The sequence below is a fragment of the Eurosta solidaginis genome, chromosome 1, assembly GCF_040869045.1.
Source record: "Eurosta solidaginis isolate ZX-2024a chromosome 1, ASM4086904v1, whole genome shotgun sequence".
In the NCBI taxonomy this organism is placed as follows: domain Eukaryota; kingdom Metazoa; phylum Arthropoda; class Insecta; order Diptera; family Tephritidae; genus Eurosta; species Eurosta solidaginis.
In genome coordinates, this window is record NC_090319.1 from 41,266,296 (window position 1) to 41,288,818 (window position 22,523).

The window sequence follows — 22,523 nt, forward strand, 5'->3', positions numbered from 1 at the left end:
GTGTTCACACGAAGCCTGAAAGTGGCCATGGGTATACCTACCGAATCATTTCCCTGAAGGATATGGTTGGTGGTGCCTCTTCTGGCCAGCTCGTCTGCGCTGCAATTGCCTTCAATATCCCTGTGCCCAGGTACCCATATAAGGCTGATACTGAAGTGCTGAGCCATCTCGTTAAGAGATCTGCGGCATTTAGTGACCGACTTTGTGTTGTCGACGAATGAGTCCAGGGCCTTTAATGCGGCCTGGCTGTCTGAGAAAATAAACACCGGTTTATCATCCTTAGGCATAGACCCGAGATGGTTCACAGCCCTTTGTATTGCCAGCATTTCCGCTTGGTAAACACTACAGTGATTTGGTAGGCGAAAAGAGGCCTGCTCCCACCTTCCCGTCAAGCTTAGAACCATCCGTGAATATGTTGATGGCACCCGGTACCGTATGTTGTCTGGTATTCCAGGCCTGTCGCGATGGTATATATATACTATAGTTTTTAACGAAGACGTTCTTTGGCGTGCAGTAGTCAGTGCGCACCGGTATTGGGACTGGGGCGTTCGTGCCCAGGATTGTTGCGTGTCCACTAGATCCATTTGACCAGAGACCTGTTTCCCTTATGCGTAGAGCGGCGATGACCGCTATTTCCATCGCTATCAGGTCAAGAGGTGGAAGGTATAGCATTGTGTTGAGTGCTTCAGATGGAGTGGAGCCGAGAGCTCCGGTGATGCAAAGCTCCGAACTCCGTTGCACCTTTTGAAGCGTCTTAAGATAGGTAGTTTTAGCTAGTGCAGCCCACCAGACCAAGGCACCATAAAGAAGAATCGGGCGCACAATGGGTGTATAAATCCAGTATGTCACCTTGGGGGAGAATCCCCAGGAGGTGCCAATTGCCCTCTTGCAGGTGAACAGCGCTGCTGCTGCCTTCTTGCATCGCTCCACTATATGGTCACTCCATAATAGCTTCCTATCCAGAATTATTCCCAAATACTTGACTCGATCGCTAAACGCTAAAAACATACCCCCAATTGTTGGCGGTGTTAGATTTGGTACCTTATACCTCCTCGTGAAGAGGACAAGTTCGGGTTTATCCGGGTTGACTTCCAAGCCTGTGGCTGTGGCCCAGTGCGAGATTTTGGATAGTGCCCCTTCCATTAGGTTGCAAAGAGTTTGCGGAAATTTCCCCCGCATGGTGACGCAGATGTCATCTGCATACGCGATCACTTGGTGACCTTCCGATTCCATGAGGCGGAGTAGTTGGTTGACGGTAACCACCCAAAGTAGGGGAGAGAGAACACCTCCCTGCGAAGTGCCTCTGCCGACCGGTCTGCGGATCACGCATCCACCTAGCTCAGTTTTAATCTGCATACGCGTAAGCAGATTGTATATAAACTCCACCAGGAATACGTCCACCCCCAGATCGGTCAGCGCCGATGTGATGGCCTCCGGGAGAACGTTGTTGAAGGCACCCGCTATATCTAGGAATATGACCAATGTGTATTCCTTGAGGTCTAGTGACCTTTCGATAACGGATACCAGTGAGTGCAAGGCAGTGTCAGTTGACCTGCCCTTAGTATAGGCATGCTGAGCTTGCGAAAGAAGCGACGGCTCAATTCTCCTCCTGATGTAGTCCTCTAGGAGTCTTTCGAGTGCATTAAGCAGAAAAGAAGATAAGCTTATAGGCCTATAATCATTTGGTTTAGAGTGGGAGGGTTTCCCTGCCTTGGGGATAAAGACCACGTTGCCTTCCCTCCATGATACTGGTACGTAATTGAGCCTAAGACAACATATAAACATCCCTTTTATCCAGGGCCTTATAAGTTCGGCAGTATACTGTAGCTGAGCCGGAAAAATTCCATGCGGCCCCGGCGATTTATAGGGCTTGAAGGTCTGTAAAGCCCAATCTATCCTTCTATCTTCTGTGATTACGCTTATCAGCTGATCATTAGATGATCCTCCGCTGACAATACTTGGAGACACGTCCGCACTTGCTGGGAAGTGGGTGTCCATTAGCAAGTTTATGGTTTCAACGCTGGAGTGCGTCCAGTGCCCATTCGGCTTTTGGACGTAACTTAGCTGATTTGAAGACTTCGATAGCACCTTCCTTAACCGGGAGGCCACGGATGTGGATTCAATCCTGCCGCAAAAATCCCTCCAGGAAGATCGCTTTCCATTCCGGATTGCTTTTTTATATATATTTATTTTCGCTTTATAAGCAGCCCATGAGGATTCATGTCCATCATGCTTTACTTTATTAAAGGCCGCCCTACATGACTTCCTAAGCTTGTCAAGATCGGACGACCACCATGGTGGTTTGTGAGTTTCCAAAACCTTTTTAGTCGGGCAAGCCCTATCTAAAGCATTCCTGCATTTTTGACTGAAATTATTTCCAAACACGTCTAGCTCCTCCTCGCTTTCTGGGGCTCGCACCTCTACAGATAGCTTTTTACCTATTATCTTCTTATAGTAGCCCCTGTTCGTTCTTCTAATATTTTGTATGTACTTACGACTTATGTGCGCCTGTGATTCAGAAAATCTTTTATAACTATGGTCAGAAAAGGAGTGCTCCTTTAGAATTCTCCATGAAACTATCAGGTCACTGAAGGAGTCTGTGACCAGGGTTATGTCAAGGACCTCTTCGCGGTTCCTCGTAATGAAAGTGGGATCATTTCCCCTATTACATATACTTAGATTAGTTCCTAAAAGATAGTTAAATAAAGACTCACCTCTGTCATTTGTATCACTGCTGCCCCGCTGGGCGTGATGAGCATTGGCATCGCCTCCGAGTAGGATGAAATCGTTTCGTGGATTTGCCGCTCTCACGAACTCCCTGAAATTATCCTTAGCCAATATACATGTGCGAGGCTTCCTGAGCGCTATAAAGCTTATACGTTAGTGTCCGCAGGCCACAGATCCTATTGCCAGCGATCCACGGCTCCTGGAGTAATACGATGTCTACCGCACCTGAAGACAGGTGCAGTAGGAGTGCAGCTGATGCAGGTTTATTTGGAGGACCCGAATCACTGTTTATTTGCGCTCTCCTCCGTGAGCGTCGCGTCCGAATCGCCATCCTCCAGAAGCTGACCCTCAGAGTACAACCCTCTGAGAGCCAAGCTTCCGCTCGAGCCTGACGAAGCGTAGCCACCAGCTTCTTCGCCCTCGTCTACCTCCAACTCGTCTTCACTGGGGGGAGTTCAAACACCTCCGTACGAGACGCAAGGTTTACCAAGGCTTCAACGTCAGCCTTATAAACCTTAAGGCTTATATTCTTGAAGCCGTAGCTTACCCTGACGCTTGCGCTGTCGAGCAGCAGGACTATCTGCATCGTGGCCCTTTCAGTCTTCTTCACGTTAACCACCTTCCGGTTTTGTGTCGGTAGACCCGGGGTGTACTCCTGTAGCAGCTCCAGAATATCAGCTGGGTCCGTTGGCGTCACTGGAACCCAGGATCTCGCCCTTGGTGGTGAGAGGATATCACACGCCTCCACTACCTTGAGGCGCGCGCCCGGATACACCTCACCTATCAGCGAGACGGCGGCTTTGTAAAGATTCGCCGAACTGACACCATCACATGCAATCAGTTTAATATTGCCCTGGAACCACCCCGCATCGGTAAAAGAAGGCGGCGGACCAGGGTTGTCTTTCTTGACCTTAACGGCCACAGTAGCGAGCGCTGCCTCAATCCACTTCCACTGCTGTTTCGGGATCCTGCCATCTTCGCTGCTCTCGTCCATAACACCAGCGCCGTAGGGTTGGATTCATCCATAGACCGCTGGCGCTTCGAGGCTTCATCGCTCTCGACCCAATCCAGCCTGAACTCCGGCAACATCTGTTTCGCCCAAGCAAGGTCACGCTGCGGCTTCGCCCAGTCCTCCGCGGAAACTTCCCCCTCACTTATCAGCGAGGAGGCATTCCTGCGCAGGATCCGGGCAGCCCAGCGATTGTCCTGGTGACTGGGCTTTTTTACTCCCTTGACCCTAGAGCCGGCCACCCCCACATCCCTGGAGCCCCCAAGCAGCCAAACCGCCAGACGCTTGACGCCGAGTGGCAGCCGTGCTGGTGGCTACGAGATGGGCGGCAGCCGCCCCAAAGGTCTCCCGGTCGGTGGCCCCTCCCCGAGAGGTACCGGCCTTCGGAATACCAGGGCTGGATTTTCCCTCATTTCCTAAAAATGCGAAATCTCTGTTTTTTGCATAAGCTAATACACTCACAAACGCCGCCGTACTTATTTAACAAATTCAGTTTCTGCCAATCTACACGGACCTTAAATCTATTAGTCCCGAATTTTAAGTACACTACGTTATCTAGAATGTTCTTTGTCAGTACAATCCGTCTATGAAACTCACTCACATACGCGGCTAAAGCTATTAGGAAAGCAGGATATTTTAACAAGCAGTATTATCTTTTCTCAACCCTTAACTTACCTTTTAATTATATATCTTTATCCTTGTCACAAAAATTTGACTTCCTCAGTGTTTAATTGTTAAAGAAAAAGTTTATTATCTTTTTAACTCTTGTATTTACATTATATTATATTATATTACTCTACTTTTATTTTGGATAATGTAATCCGATTGATGTACTATTTAAAAGACCATGTCTTACTTGTACAAAAAAACTCAAATAAATAAATGAAATAAATAAAATAATCCCAAGAATTATTCTGAAATCATCCGAAGGTAGTCCCGCAATAGTCGTGGAATGATTTCGAAATGGTTACGATATAGTTTGTAAATGGTTTCGAAAAACATCTTGAGATAGTTTCGAAAATGTCACGAAATTATCGTGAAATATTCTCGAAAATATTTTTAGAATGATTCGAAGGTAGTTCCAAAATAACATCGAAATACCCCTGAAAGGAATTCCGATATTAACTTCCACCATCCTAAGTTATGCGGAAACGGTACTGAAAACTGCCCAGAAATAAAAGAATTTTTGGATTGGATTTTATACGGCATCGAATGGTAGTTAAAAGATGTGGTAGTGACGGCTTTACATGATAGTTACATGGACGCTTTGTTGCGTTGCTTCTTTGTCCGCACATATTTGTGTATTGCTATGCAAAGTTTGTGGAATGTAAGGCTTCGCGAAAGTTAATACAATTGTTTTGGCGCTGTAAAATTATTAAAATGAAGCAACACCTTCAGCGTAGGTATTCCGGTATAATACTCTAGGACAGGGGTCACAGCTAATGTTTTTGGGAGAGATGTCGGTATCAAAAATCCGCGAAAATACTACGGAATATGTAGCCGATTCTTAAAGCGCGGGCCAAGGCAGCGGATACAGAAAGGGGTTCTTCGTAAAAGTTCTAAGACTACGTCGGCAATAAATCCTCAATATATAACCTCCAGGTCGCATATATTCCATCCCTGGGAACTAGGTTACTATCTGTAAAATTTTCTCATTTCTCTTTTAATTCGTGCTTCCCTTTTATAAAGTACATACCAATAGAATTGAAAGAAACCAAAAAAAAGTTTTTAAAATTGTCTGGTATCAGGTTCGATTTACCTATTCCATCTTATGTTTCTCGTTGCAAATTGATAGTTTGCATACTCTTGCCAGTAGAAGATTGATTTTCGGTTTAGTAGTTCTTCATGATGTCTTAAATGGAGCTATCGACTGTCCATATTTATTACATTGCATAAAACTTAATGTTCCAACACGATGTCTGCGTCATAATGATTTCTTTGCAGATGACCTTTGCAAAACAAAGTATGCTCAGAATGAACCTATTATCTATCAGACTATTAACTGAATTTAACTTGCTATGTAGAGAAATAAATTTAGATATATTTGCTAATCGTAATGAATTCAAACAAATACTATGCATGAGCTATTCATAAATTTTTAAATATTACTTCTTAGTCTGAAAGGTTTGTAAACCATTGACTTAATTATATTGATTAAAGATTCTAGACGTGGTAGTTTTTCTATGAAAAAAAAAAAAATCGGAGTCTTTAAAACTTGTTCATAATTTTCGATTATCAAAGTGAAAAATTTATATGGGAAATCTAGTTATTTTAATTAACGATTTGGAGTATAAAAATTAAGATTTTCTTGTTACATGTAAATTAGGTCTAAGAGTCCCAAATCTGATTCGATTATGTAACCCTTAAAAATAAAACATGCAGTAAGCTTTGTCAACAACTTTTTTTGCTTGCACCAACAACTTGGTGATTCCTTTATCATTTTTTAACAATAAAATTTTGTTGCCTGGCGCCTTCTTTTACCTAATCTCAGTTACAATATTTCACGCGCCGACGACAAAGCTGCAATGGCGCAGATGACAGGCAGCTCTTGTCTCCTGATTTCAGACTCAATAAAGCTGGAGACATTGGTGCTTTATCGGTAACCTTTTAACAGCTGATTTGACCAACCTTATGAGAATCAATGTAATCGATTATTGGTGCCGCTAAGGTCGTAACCGTATCGTAGCCAACCAATTGGGTTTTGGTTTACCGTCGTAACGATAAACAGCTGATTACGTTAGGGATACGGATACAGCGATACGACATACGGCACCAATGACTCCGGCTTAACTCGGGCGGAGATTTGCAATGTCAAATTGTGTACCTCAGCACAAATTTTAGTTATCGAACAAAGGCGCAAGGTTAAACTCTGATCAACTTTAACTGGAGTTTAAAATAGCACTGAAAAAGTGGGCCTTGAATTTTATGCCAACTGTTATGATATTCAGCAAGCTCATAGCCACGGTTGCCACTTTCCTCCATTTGGACCAAAAATGTTCCTTTCCAAACCTGTTTGGTCCGCTGGCCGTTTTCGTCCGTTTTGGTACTTTTTTGCAAAGGAGCACAGTTTTGGTATTTTTCTTTGTTCTTCTCTGCGGTAAAAGTGCAGAGCGTGACCCCAAAATTTCCTTGGTTGAGCTTCTTGTTAATTGCAAAACCAGCACATTTAAATTTTCAATGGAACACTAACATGTTCGCGGGGAAACCGCGTGGAGCAACGAACAATTGATTTGAAGCAAACAACAAATTTTGCCAGTGCTCCGCGCCATTAATGAACTGCGCTAATTGTCTACGTGTAAAACAGAATAGTGTTAGTCTTCTATGGGACCGGTGATATAATCTTCCACTTACTTAAATGAATTTCTTCCCACGACTGCTATGTGTCGCTTAGATTCGTTTCAATCAATAAATTGTGACAGAAAAAGGCAATTCCGGTATCAAATAATTTAATTTTAATTTTCGTTAATGGTTGATAAAACAACGACTTTTCAGAAGGTTAAATATTCCCATCGGTTATCAAACACTCTTTGTAATAGGCTTTTGTCACAAGTCGAGTCAAATAAATGATGCCGATCCTGTACATCAGTGAATAAAGAATTTTTACCTCTTGGAATTTTTACAAAGCTTTCCAGGAGCCAATAAGACGGCCAGCGAAAAAAGTTATTAAAAATCAAATGTATATTTATATAAAAATTGAGACTTTGCTTAGAAATATATCGACTTGCCATATAAAAAGTAACACTTTCAAAATTGTTTTGCAGATGATCACTTTGTTATTAAATGTTGTGTAATGTCTTACATATCGTGTTATACGCTGATATGTATATAAATTTTTCTCACATAATCCAAAACAAATCAATGAATTCAAAGAATTTCAGAGCTATTGTAGATTTAGGCTTGGCATTTCTGTTATTCGTTGGCTCACCTTTCGAGAACCGTTAGAGGGATTTGCCCATACTTTCTATCATCGGGCCTTTAATTTTGTGGCTTTATTCGTACCATAGATAAAGAGTTCCATTCAAAAAAGTTCGTCTGCCATTTTAATATCATCCAACTTAGGGACACTTTAAGACCATTTTTAGTAATATATGCATAAATAAATGAAGGTAAATGCAAGGTGCCCTCCGAAGAGATTTTAGGCCGAGTTTCTCTTCCAATTTGAGTTTTCGCTGAAAAGCTTTTCATGGCAGGAAACACTCGGAGTGTTTGCATATCATTTTTTGCAGTTGAAAAAACTTGTTTCGAAAATTTTGATATTTGCTTAATTAAATTCATTATTAGCTAAGTCCGCTCATAACAGTTCAGCGGCAGCATATATTGCGGTGTAATACATTGACCAATGTAAAACTGTTTTTTTTTTTTCATTAAAATTGCTTTCGATTATACTCCTTCATGCAAGAAAAATAATTTTGTCCTTTATTTGGAGATTTGGTCCTTTTTTTCGATGAATTTTGTTCCCAAATGAAAACATGGTGTGGCAACCGTGCTCGCGACCGATGGGCTTGTTTTAGGAACAGTTTTCCCAGCATACCGTTCGTATATTATGACCAGTTTGGTATAAAATAAGAGTAATGAAAAATAGATGATAAAACAAGTAAAGGTGTCTAAGTTCGGGTGTAACCGAACATTATATACTCACCCTGAGCTTCAATTGTACATTTCATTTCAGACAAATTACTTTTCTACATAACACGTGGCACCGCCCGTTTAAAAAACAAGTAAGGAAGACAAAGTTCGGGTGTAACCGAGCATTACATACTCAGCTGAGAGCTTTGGAGACAAAATAAGGGAAAGTCACCATGTAGGAAAATGAACCTAGGGTAACCCTGGAATGTGTTTGTAGGACATGGGTATCAAATGGTAGGTATTAAAGAGTATTTTAAAAGGGAGTGGGCCAAAGTGCTATAGGTAGACGTCATTTCGGGATATCGCCATAAAGGTGGACCAGGGGTGACTCTATAATGTGTTTGTACGATATGGGTATGAAATTAAAGCTATTAATGAGGGTTTTAAAAGGGAGTGGTGGTAGTTGTATATGTGAAGGCGTTTTCGAGATATCGACCAAAATGTGAACCAGGGTGACCCAGAACATCATCTGTCGGGTACCGCTAATTTATTTATATATGTAATACCACGAACAGTATTCCTGCCAAGATTCCAAAGGCTTTTGGTTCGCCCTGTAGAAGTTTTTCAATTTATACTACTTAATATGGTAGGTGTCACACGCATTTTACAAAGTTTTTTCTAAAGTTATATTTTGCGTCAATAAACCAATCCAATTACCATGTTTCATCCCTTTTTTAAACGGTGTTATTTATTATTACCTTTATATTAAGTCCCTTTCATGTTTGTCACCTCATATCCATACGAATTTTTGAAGTCTTTTTCGGTAACTTCCCGTTGAGCTAGACACTTGATACTTAGAACCTAGTTTAGATCTGGGAGACATTACAATGCAAATGAAAAAAACAAAAAAAAAATCCGCTAGGTGGCGCACGGATGGAGATATACAGAAAATTAATTTTAAAATGGAAATTTTTCAATCCATTTTTAACTAACATCTCGGTGATCCAGAGACTTGAAACTTAGCACATAGTTTGCGAGTAGATGGCACTACAACTTGTGGAAAACGAAATGCCGCCAGGTGGCAGACGAACCGAGATAAACGAATATCCCTGAAAATCCCTGAAAAAACGCAGGGAATCTTGCGATCGATTTTTAAGTAACTTCCCGGCGAGCTAGAGACTAGAAACTTGGGGCATAAGTCAAAACCCGGCGACAATGCAATATTTTATCAAAAAAATTTCGCTAGGTGGCGCATGGATCGAGATATTAAGAAAATTAGTTTTGATTTGGGGATGTTTCAATCCATTTTTAACTAACTTCCCGGTGACCTAGAGACTTGAAACTTGGCACACAGTTCGGGGCTTTGTGACAATATAATGTACGGGAAACAAAATTCCGCTAGGTGGCGCGCTAAGTGAGATAACTACAAATTCCCGAAAAACGAGGGGAATCTTGCGATCGATATTTAGTAACCTGCCCGTGAGCTAGAGACTTGAAACTTGGGCGGTGGGTCAGAACCCGGTGACAATGCAATATTTTATCAAAAAAATTCCGCTAGGTGGCGCATGGATCGAGACATTAGGAAAATTGATTTTAATTTGAGCATTTTTCAATCCATTTTTAACTAACTTCCCGGCTACCTAGAGACTTGTAACTTAGCACATAGTGCGAGACTCGGTTATAATACAATTAATAGAAAACAAATTTCCGCTAGGTGGCGTACGGATTGATATAACTACAAATCCCTGAAAAACGAGGGGAATCTTGCGATAGATTTTTTAGTAACTTACAGGTGAGCTAGAGACTTGAAACTAGACTTGTTAAATTTGAATTAGCATTAGTAATCAATTAATTAGATGCCTATTTTAATGGCCAATATTATTTCAATTGTTTTCTGAAAAAAGCAATTACTAATTGATTACCATCAGAAAAAAATCAAAAAGAAATCATGATTTTTTCCAATTATTGAAAAATTTCAAAAAAGATAAAAAAAAAAAAAAATTATAAATTAAAGTGTTGCTTCTTGACTTATCTGCAGTGCTGATTTTTATACTCAGAGTGCTTTGCATACAGAGTATATTAACTTTGATTGGATAACGGTTGGTTGTGCAGGTATAAAGGTATCGAGATAGATATAGACTTTCATATATCAAAATCATCAGTGTCGAAAAAAAATTTAATTGAGCCATGTCCGTCCGTCCGTCTGTCTGTTAACACCATAACTTGAGTAAATATTGAGACAACTTCAAGAATTTGGTACACTAGCTTATCTGGACCCAGAATAGATTGGTATTGAAAATGAGCGAACAACCACGCCCACTTTTTATATATAAAACATTTTGGAAAATACAAAAAACTTGATTATTTAGTAAATAATACACCTAGAATGTTGAAATTTGACGTGTGGACTGATATTGACACTCTTGATAAAAATAAAAAAAAAAAAATTTTAAATGGGCAGAGAGGCTGCTTTACTATAAGGAATGATTTGAAGAAAATCTAATGAAATCGGTTAAGGACCACGCCCACATTTATATAAAAGATTTTAAAAAGGATCGTGGTCGAATAAAATAAGCTATATCTTTGCAAAAAAGAGCTTCATATCAATGGTATTTCATTTCCCAAGTGGATTTATAACAATAAATAGGAAAAACTTCAAATTAAAAAATGGGCGTGGCACCGCCCCTTTTATGACTAAGCAATTTTCTATGTTTTGGGAGCCTTAACTCGAAGAAAAATTAACGGATCGTAATAAAATTGACGCGGCAGAGTTTAAGGAAAAAGTGAAGGGTACATACATCTACGACGATGAAAGCTTAGTGTCCTTCGACGTCGTGTCCTTGTTTCTAAGCATTCCAGGAGATGTGGCCATCGAACTCATTGCTTCTAAGTGGAGCGACATGAAAGAGCATACGTCACTCTCCAAAGAGCTATTTTTAACGATTGTTAAGTTTTGTATAAAGGAAAATCGTTATTTCAAATTCAACGGAAAAATATATGAGCAACGATCTGGAATGCCAATGGGATCTCCAGCCTCCCCGGTCATAGCTGACATTGTTATGGAGGAATTGTTAATGAAATTCGAGACGGACGCCACCAGAAAGCCACGATTGTTAACTAAATACGTGGATGACCTTTCCGCTGTTGTCAGAACGGATGAAATCGACAACATGCTCACGAAGCTCAATAGTTACAACAAGTCCATACAATTTACAACAGAGGTACAAAAAGATGAATGCTTGCCATATTTGGACACTCTGATAATCAGAAAGGATAACAAGTTATTTATCGACTGGTATAAGAAGCCTACAGCGTCCGGAAAGCTAATTAACTACAACTCGAAGCACGAAAAAAGAACCATTTTGAACACCGCGAAGAATTTTATATCGAGAGTACTTAAAATAAGCGATAAAATATATCACAAGAAAAACATTGCTATCATTAAGGCAACCCTGGAACAAAATAAATTTCCTAGAGAGCTAGTTAACAATCTGATCCGAAACTTTTATAAGACAATCTCGCAAGAAAGTACTAGCAATAGAAATGCAAAAATATACAAATCTATCACATATATTCCAGGAATAGCAGAGAGGATAAAAATATCTAATTTATACGGCCGGGAAAAGTATCAAATCTCTTTCTCATATAGCAACACACTGAGACAAATTTACAGCAATACGAAAGACCGAATCCCGAAATATGAGAGATCCGACATAATCTACCAAATTCCATGCAATGGCGACGGGTCCAACGTATGCAAAAAGGTATATGTTGGGACAACATCAAGTTAAGGAACAATGTCTCGGACAATAAGACGGCCTTGTCATCCCATTGCAATGATACTGGACATTTCCCTGATTTTGAAAATGTCGTCATTCTGGACAAGGAAAAATTGTATAAGAAGCGTTTTATTTTAGAAATGCTACATATTATGAACACCCCTAATGAGAAGCGAATGAATTATAAATCCGACACAGAAGCATGGTTCAATTATGTACAGGTTGGCTCATCTCATCAGCTGATTTTATTTATGTCATTGCATGGTCGAAGGGATTGTCAAAAGGAGATGGCAAACTCAAAATGAAACCAATACATTGGCAACATTTTACTTACACATACAAAAACTGCTAAGTTTTATGTTTCCATTTCATACCATTCGCACCAACACCAATACACAGATTTTGACAATTTGAACAGACATATTTTGTTGCTTTACAGATGAGCCAACCTGTATATAGTTGAACCATGCACAGAAGGCTGTGCGCACGTCGATCGAAATTTAGTGTTGTAACAACAACAACATACAATGTGAGTTGAGCAGTGTTCATCATACGATGGCGTATATCCCGCTACCCACATATTTGGCGACAAGAACAAAATAGCAAGAAGATGATTTGGAAATTTGTTCTTATTGTTTGTTGTTACATATATTGTTAATTTTGTTTATACTTGACTGTACATGCTTTAAGAAAATTTGTTTATACTTACTGTACTTTAATTTTGTTTACTTTTCTCCTGTTTTGTCTTTGTTCATTCATCTGTTCGAACATATGATCAGTCGATCAAGTACATTCATTTGTGTAAGTTGTATTCACTGATGACCTGATATGAAACTTCTCGCTCTCTGAGAGCGCGTAAAAATGTGCATTTTTTATAATATTGGCCAAAGATGCCATCATGCTCAAAATCAAATTTGGGCCTTTCAGAATAACTTTGGGGTATTTTACATGGTAAAGGTTTAATTTATGATTTTCGCCGAAAATTTACTCAAGATTGTCAAATGGGATATCAAAAAACTCGAATTTTTTTCAGGATTACAAATCCGAAGAAAAAAATAACTCTTTTTTCATCCGTGGAAAATTTATCTGTGACAACACCTTTCATCGAAGGGCTGCACACGAAACGGGTTTTGGTAGCAACTTTCGATTTGTAAAAGTCAGTTTCTTAGTCTTCGCATTGATGTAAATGGATGCATAAAGGCCATGTTTTTGTGGAGCGTTGCGACATTCCATTTTTGACAGCTGAGGTAAATTGTAGGTATACGTATAGGTTAACGCAACATGTTTAATTAACAGCCTTTTGCGGACGACAACGCAGATACTTCACCAAGTGTTCTAATTTCGTAATTTCTTATACATTTTTTGCGTTTTTTATTGTATGTGGATATACATATGTATGTACATGAACGTTTTGGTCGCATCAAAGTGAAAAAAGGGGCTAGCCGTTCATTGTTATGTTATGGCGGTGCCAGAGCAACAAAGCAAAGCAACGCAATCGAAATATATCATTTCATATTTTTTCACTTATCTACCACAAAATATTTCTACAAAACTTTGCCTTTTTTATAAATTTTGATAAGTCTTTATCAGCTTACGGGCTGATTTATTTGAAAATAATGAAACCGAACGGATTTCTTGGAGTTTTTTTTTTTGCGTATTTTAGGCAACTCTATAGCCATCTGATTTCAAGACCCATTCCTGGAAACGAATGAACTTTTGTTTACAATTGAATGAACAGACAGCTGATTTCAAGCCCCATTCCTGGAAACGAATTGAGAGAGAATGAATGTTTCGTATCAGGTCATCAGTGGTTGTATTTGTTTATGAAATATGCCCATATGTAAAATATCCACCTGCTATTTTTATGTTTGCCTAATGTTTGTTATTATATTTTGTGTTTTTTTTAGTCCTGATGATGAGATTGAAGCCGAAATATCGACCAATTAATTATATAAATTATAATACCACAAAATACATGGTGTTTTATTTATCCTTGCGGCCTTGAGCTCAATAATTAACCAGAAAGTTCAAAAAACTTATAAGGCTATTAACATAATCCAAAAATTTATCTGAAATGAAATGTGCAATTGAAGCTCACGCTGAGTATATAATGTTCGGTTACACCCGCACTTAGACACCTTTACTGGTTTTCTTTTACTATCATACAAAGTACTACATTAATGCCCTTCTGAAACAAGAGGGAACGTGAGAGAAACAACGCCTGCTGTCTGTATTCCCTTTTGAAACCGTTGTTATTTTATTTTTGTACATAAAATAAGGCCCGCTGGCATTACGGCGCGATGGGACCTGTTGTTTTAAGTCGACTCCGAATGGCATCTGCAGGCCAGACGAATTTTCACGGAGAAGCTTTTAATGGCTGAAATATACTCGAAGTGTTTTCTAAATCAGTTCTTAGGGACGACCCCGATTATAAAAACTTTTTTTTCTAAATTATTGATGTTATTTTGTTCGGGAGTTGAACTCAGGACTCTCGGGGTGGTAGGCGGAGCACGCTATCACCAATTAAAAATTGCCGTTAGAGTTCGATTAGAACGATATCGAGAACAAAGTATCCTTTTTCGTTTCGCAAATCGTCTTCTAATATTCGGCGGGAATGACAGCAAACACATTATTGAGCACCATTCGAAAGACCACTTAGTGCAATTGCGTTAACACAATGCGCTGATTCTGCTTATGGCGCTGGTATGAGCGCAATAAATTTGTCAGCAGGACACAGCATAAGGCGAATTTACATATACATTTGGGTCGCTACAAAGCGAATGAAGCTTCAAAGCGAAGCAACGCGAACAAAGCGTTTATGTAAGTCCGCCTTTAGACGATACGGAGCAATTGGCTGTATATAGATTATGAAGCACCAATTCGACCCAAGTGACGTCGTCGTGGTGTTAGGGTAGCGTGGTCTGCTTACCACACCGAAAGTCGTGGGTTCAAGTCTCGGTCAAAGTAACATAGACAATTTGGAAAAAAAAGTTTCAATTATTAAAAGTTTTTCTAAGCGGGGCCGCCCCTTGGCAAGAATTTGGCAAACACTCCGAGTGTATTTCTGCCATGAAAAGCTTCTCAGTGAAAATTCACTTCACGGAGTTGACATAAAAAATGTAAGTCCCGTCCCGCCAATTTGTAAGAAAAATTAAAAAAGAACACGACGCAAGTTGGAAGAGAAGCTCGGCATAAAATCTCTTCGGAGGCTATCGCGCCTTGCAATTTTTTTTATTTCAGTTCGACCCAACTTAAAACCCAATCAAACTTCCAAAGAAGGAGGTTGTTGGCGCTATTGTGACTTTCATTTCCTTTTTCTTTCCTCTTCTAAATATGTACATATATTCAATTTATATTTTATACTTCTTTCAGCTGAACTGCTTTTTGCGCTCGTTAAACAAAATACACAATAGGAATACATACATACATTTTATATACCATCAGCAATAACTTATGTGGCTTCAGTTTTCACTAAAAACAAAAGCTCAAAGTTATTTAGGCCATGAGCCACTCAGCTCTGGATCACGATCAAATCTTATTGGAACGGTCCACATCAGTACTATGAGAGTTGGCAGCACTCAAATAATGTGTACACATAATGGGGTGCCTATTTTTCCGAATCGCCGCATAAAATTTTACTTAAAAAGTTAGAACAAATTATCAAACTAACAAATAGTATTGTGTTCTCTAAACCATGCCAGAATTGCGATATAAAATTGTAAGGGGTTTTACACTTAAAGGAAAGCTAGAGTACTAGTGCTTAAGGAAATGGTCTGTAGCTAAATGAAAAAATTAAGGCGCGATCGGGATCAAGGTTAAACTCTGTTCAGCTTTAACTAGAGTTTAAACTCGAACTGAAAAACTAGGCATTTATTAATAGTTTTTTGTGCAATCTTGTTAAATTTAGAGAAATCAAACCCTGCCTATTATTCACCGCGCTTTGAATGGAATTAAGAGCTAACTAGCCATATGTATCCATTTCAATTAAAGTGGTGGAATTCATGAGACCGTCTAAAAGCGGAGACAAAACATATTTAATTACTACTTAAATACATTGAAAATAATGATCACTAATAAAAATATGAGATTAAGAAGCGAGAATTCCGAGACCAGAGAACTCGCCTTGTCGCGAGATGCTCGGGTCTCGAAATACTCGTAAATTTCGCGAGTTCCTCGACATTCAACTTGGTCGCTGTTTTTACACTCTGTTTTTTTTTACTTGTGTGTTTTTTTTTATTTATTAAATTTCCTTTACAATGACACTTCACTTAAATATACATATGTATTTATCATAGCGGAAGGATACAAGGTGGCAGCATGGTGACATACCTACAAACATAAATAAAAATTTCATGTACTTTGTTTTTGTAAATTCGATGGACAAATATCAAAATCGTACTGCGCCGTAATTTGATGTATCAAATCAAATAAAAAAGGCTTAAAATCAGCTGTCCCATGCTGCCACCTTGTATCGTTACGCCATGGTATTTATATAATTTTGTTCATAACATTCAAATTTTTTATCGAGAAAACGAGAACTCGACTTTTCGCTAGATTCTCGAATCTTGAAGTACTCGTATTGCTCGCCAGCTTCTCAACATTCAATTAAGTTGCTGCAATGGCAGTACTCTACGCATTTCGGTGTTTTTAATAGTGGTATTGTGGAAATTTTCGTTTGGGCTCCAGAGTAAATCGTAAGCTCTATATAAAACAGCCAACGCATTGATTAAATAGATTTTCGAGAAGCAGAAGAAGTTTTAACAACATCATTCATCATGGTTGTTATAAATTGTCTAACTATATCACTTGTTATATTTGTATATAAATTTGGATGATGGTGGCCGTTAACGATACAACGATTTTGTGCCACCGCACAAAGTTGATCACCCACAACGCCTCCTGCTCCAGAATCTCCAAAACCCAAATCTGCTCCATATCCTGCACATATGATTAATTTGGTGAAAGTTATCGTTGGTGGTATATTCGCATATGATTTCTCACATTGTTCCGTGTTTCCTATTTTCACGGTCTTAGTATTGAGACGATAATAAGGATTTTCACTGTTTACATCTAGCGCACCCCATCCACTAATTCTAATCTCCTCGCCCGGTAATAATGCACTGCAAAGTGATATTGGTTTTACTTCTTTAGTCTGGTTAAAGCATCCATTCACCTTTACCACAGCTATATCATAACCAGGACGTATACTCTTCACTTTCAGACGTTGCCCTCTGGACATCCGTACATCGGTAGCACCAGCTACAATTTCAAAATCAATGTGAACTAAATTTATAACACAATGAGCAGCTGTAACCACAGAGTTCATACTGACTAAGGTTCCGGCGCAACGAAGGTCCTTCTTATAAAATATTGCGACCGAATGTGGGCTTTCCGCTATAATTATTTTATGGCCTTTTGAAATACGAAACTGCGCATGTGTTAAAAACCAGCTGAGCAAGACACATAGCACCGCGAGATTATTGCGTGGATTCATTTGAATTTAAAACGTTTTCTATCACTTTTCAAGTATAAAATATACCGAGAGTAATTTTGTGGGCGCTATTTATACCTAATTGAGTCGTGTAAATGAAAAATATGGTTTCAGCTGAACAAATAGATTTTGCTCCATCAAAATAACGAATTAAAATCTATTGTTTGATATTCTAGCGAAATGAAATCAGCACCGCTTTGGCAAAACATTTTGCTATACTTTTTCAAAACAATATTTCTTTGCAATTGGTTGTTTATATGTGGGCGAATCCCAAAAAAGGTCCATCACGAAACGAATATCAAAAGTGGTCAGACTTTATTTCTATCACTTCGGATTAAAGGGATTAAAGGTAAAATATGTGTATGACGTGGAAATCAAACGTATTTAGTTGTATCTGTTTTCAAGCTGGTAATATTCCATCGTATACTGCGAAAAAACCAGAGTTGGAAGCAGTGCACAAAATTTTGAGCAACAACACTGCTCGAACTTAAGTGGGCTGACATAATCTAGATCTTGTCTTAAGTATTAATGACGCGTTAATTTGTTATAGATTTAAACGTCTGTTCACATATTCGTAAAGCAAGCCCGTTGCTTTATCTAAAAGGGGCGCCTCCCAACCTAATCTAACCATCCACGTCAATGCAGTGTTGTGTCCTTTATACAATTTAATCTTAACGCTCCGGTTTTTACATTAACAAATAAATAATGTGACTATTAGTGGACCTATTTCAAGATATTTTCAAAAAAAAAAAAGTATTTCAGGGGAGAATTAAGGCCTACCTTTTTAAGAAATCCAGCATATTATTCCTTCTAATTATCACTGTGTGGTCATTTTCGTGACTGCGAACATTTCGTGATTTGTTGGGACTATTCAAAGGTTATTTTCTGGATGGTCTTGGTACTATTTTCATGATCATATCTTAGCATATGGTAATAGTTTTATGTTGTATTTTCGGACTGAGCGGATTTTACAATATTTGAACCAAAAATCGTGGGTACCTCAAAAACGGAAATACATATATATATATATATATATATGACTATATATAACGCGGTTCGGACGCGACAAGAAACGGATGTAATCCTTGTGAATGTATGCAAAACTTAACGAAGCTAAGGAGAAATTTTGCATGCCCTAAATGAGAAACAGAAAGTGAAATAAATACCCAATCCCAGTAGATTTTCGAAATCTTAAATATCTTTTTAGCTTAGGTACGCTTACGGATGCGACATATTGGACTGTCTCCAAGCCTCAATTAACAGTTTATACACTGCTGAAAGCGAAAAATGTCCTATTTCGGACAACATTTAAGTTTTGTTCGTTGGCTAAACAGAAATAAAGTTAGAGGCCAATATATGGATCTTTAGACTCCAATAAAAAATATTACCCGAACTTTCAGGAAAAATTTTAGTAAACAATCGTATTAAACATCTCAAAGCTTTTTTAATTTCAGGTCCACGTTTGCTTACTAGGAAACTGATAAGTATAAGGGCACAATCAATTTATAAAACCTCCCTTTTCCAAGTTTTTTTTTAATGCTAAATAAAAGTCTAGACAAAATTTTATTAAAAGCAAAAACATAGATCTGGGTTCAGCAGCGCAAAAAATACAAAACGAGGGGAAAGAATAAACTATTTGATTTCTACATCATACACATATTTGACCTTTAATTCCAAGTGATAGAAATAAAGTCTGACCACTTTTGATTTTCGTTTCGTGATGGACCTTTTTAGGGATTCGCCCACATATAAACAAACAACTGCAAGGAAATTTTCTCTAGAAAAAGTATAGCAAACTGTTTTGTCAAAGCGGTGTTGATTTTATTTCGCTAGAATATCAAACAATACTTTTTAATTTGTTATTTTGATGGAGCAAAATTTGTTTTTTCAGCTAATTAAAATAAACAAAAAACAAGTAAAGGTGTATAAGTTTGGGTGTAACCGAATATTATATACTCAGTGTGAGTGTGAGTTGTACAGTTCATTTCAGAAAAATTACTTTTTCGAATTTTGTTATGAGGGATTTTTTTTTTGAGGCTCTAGAAATGTTTTGTAATGCTTGTGTGTGTGTACCCAATGTTATTACGATCCGTAAATTTTTCTTCGAGATATGGCTCCCGAAACATAAAATTTTTTGGATTAAATTAAATTTTTTTCCTTTTTCTTGTTATAATTCCACTTCGGAAATGAGAAGCCATTTATATTAAGCTCTTTTTGCAAAGATATAGCTTATTTTATTCGTCCACGACCCTTTTAAAAATCTTTTACATAAAAGTGGGCATGGCCCTTCACCGATTTCGTAAATTTTTCTTCGAAGCATTCTTTATTTTGGTATGATAGGTTTAATGGTTTTTGATTTATTCTTAATAATATTTGTAAAATTGATCTTATCACAAGTGGGCGGTGCCAAGCCCGTTTTCAAAAAAAAAAATTGTATTTGTATCAAAAGTCTTAATATCAATCCCCACATCAATATTCCACATTCTAGATGAATTATTTACTAAATGATCAGGATTTATGTGTTATATATGCAAAAAGTGGGCGTGCTTACCATCCAATTTCCCCCATTTTTAATAGCGATGTGAGATGAGCGCCAAGGAACCCATATACCAAATTTCAACATTTTATTCTGAATATTTACTGAAGTTATCGTGTGCACTGACAAACGGACGGACGGATTGGCGGACATGGCTAAATCAATTCCGTTTTTCATCCTATATTACTATATACTACACATACTATATTTGCGTTGGTTCCTTAGTCAATATGAACTCTGTGTTGTAGCTGGTGTTACCGATGTACGTCAAATAAACACAGGAAGAGGGCAGCGTTGTTATTGTTTGTTGTTGTAGCGATAAGGTTACTCCCCGAAGGCTTTGGGTTGGAGAAGCTATATATTACGCTACACAACGCCTTTGAATCCCAAGAGGGCAATGTCGCAGAATACAGCGTATGCATAATGATTGTGATTACAATCCACAAACACGATTTATAGATATAGCTTTGGTTCAAGTGGATTGACCCTTTGAAGAGAATAATGCAGTAAAATCAGTATTGTGACGAATATTAGTGACACCTAAGTCATACTCCCATCCCTAATCTGATACAAAGTAAATAAAACCACAACAACAATGAAGTAAGCTGCTACACTTGTATGAACGTAAACAAATAAATCATTATGTCTACACATATGTACGTACACGCAGCAGAGAAGAGATGCACAAACACATGCAGATATCTTATCTGAGATGCTCCCAAAAGAATGCAATTGCAATTGTGGAAGTGTCACTCACAAATACATGCATATGAGAAGCTATATACGTGCATATGTAGATACAATTATATGGCGGTAACTAAGTAAATTCTGGAAGCGCCTAGAAGATGCCACGAGGAAATCACAGAGTATAAAAGCACCAGCGGTAGAGGCGCTAGAAGCAGTTTTCAGTTAAGCACGCTATTAGTCGGACAGTAGATCAGTTTCATTTAAGCTTTCAGTCAGTTTGATTATTAAGCCAGCTAGTTGCAAAGTATAAGTGTTATTGTGAAGTACTTTAATAAAGGCCATTTTTCCATTATTCAATATTGGAGTTATTTATCCAACAGTTTAGTGATTCGCACTTAGCGAAGGGCAAATAACAGGATTTGCAGTAAAACCGTTACAGTATTACTTTGCGGTTATCAATTAGTACCGGCACGACGTTGAAAGTTAGTGGATGAGGTATGAAAACTCAAACTTGGATGGTTCATTCTTATTTTCTCCAAGCTACGTTTTTGGATATAGTAGACACGCGAGAATGTAAAACTGCATACGCGAGGGTCCATTCGTTATATTTAGCACAACCTGTGCTAGTTTTCTACGTGAAGAACAGAATAGTGTTAGTCTTCTATGGGACCGGCGATATAATCTCCATTTACTCAAATGGATTTCTTCCCACGACTGCTATGTGTCGCATAGATTCGTTTCAATCAATAAATTGTGGCAGAAAGAAGGCAATTCCGGTAGCAAATAATTTTATTTTAATTTTCGTTAATGGTTGATAAAAGAACGACTTTTCAGAAGGTTGGATATTTCGATCGGTTATAAAACACTCTTCGTAATACACTTTTGTGGCAAGTCGAGTCAAATAAAAGATGCCGATCTTGTTCATCAGTGAATAAAGAATTTTTACTCTTAAAATTTTTACAAAGCTTGCCCGGAGCCAGTACGATGGCCAGCGAAAAAATTTATTAAAAATCAAATGTATACATTTAGCACATGCAACTTACAGAATTGATTACGCGTGCAAGTATACCGAAGGTATTGAGACTTTGCCTAGAAATATATCGACTTGCCATATAAAAAGTAACATTTTCAAAATTGTTTTGCAGAGGTTCACTTTGTTCTTAAAATTGTTATGAAAGCCTTACATATCGTGTTATACGCTGATATATAAATTTTTCTCACATAATCCGAAACAAATCAATGAATTCAAGGAATTTCAGGGAAAATATGGATTTAAGCTTGGCATTTCCGTTATTCGTTGGTTCACGTTCCGAGAACCATTGGAGGCGGTTCCTCCATATTTTCTGTCATCTTGCCTGTAAGTTTGTGGCTTTATTCGTACCATAGATAAAGAGTTCCAATCAAAAAAGTTCGTCTGCCGTTTTAATATCATCCAACTTAGGGCCACTTTAAGCCCATTTTTAGTAATATATGCCTAAATAAATGAAAGTAAATGCAAGATGCGATAACCTCCGAAGAGATTTTAGGCCGAGTTTCCCTTCCAATTTGAGTTTTCGCTGAAAAGCGTTTCATGGCAGAAATACACTCGGAGTGTTTGCCATATCGTTTTTTTGCAGTTAAAAAAACTTGTTTCGAAGTTGTTGATATTTGCTGAATTTAATTCATTACCTAACAGTTCAGCGACAGCATATATTGCAGTATAACAATGGAAAACTTTTTTTTCTTTTA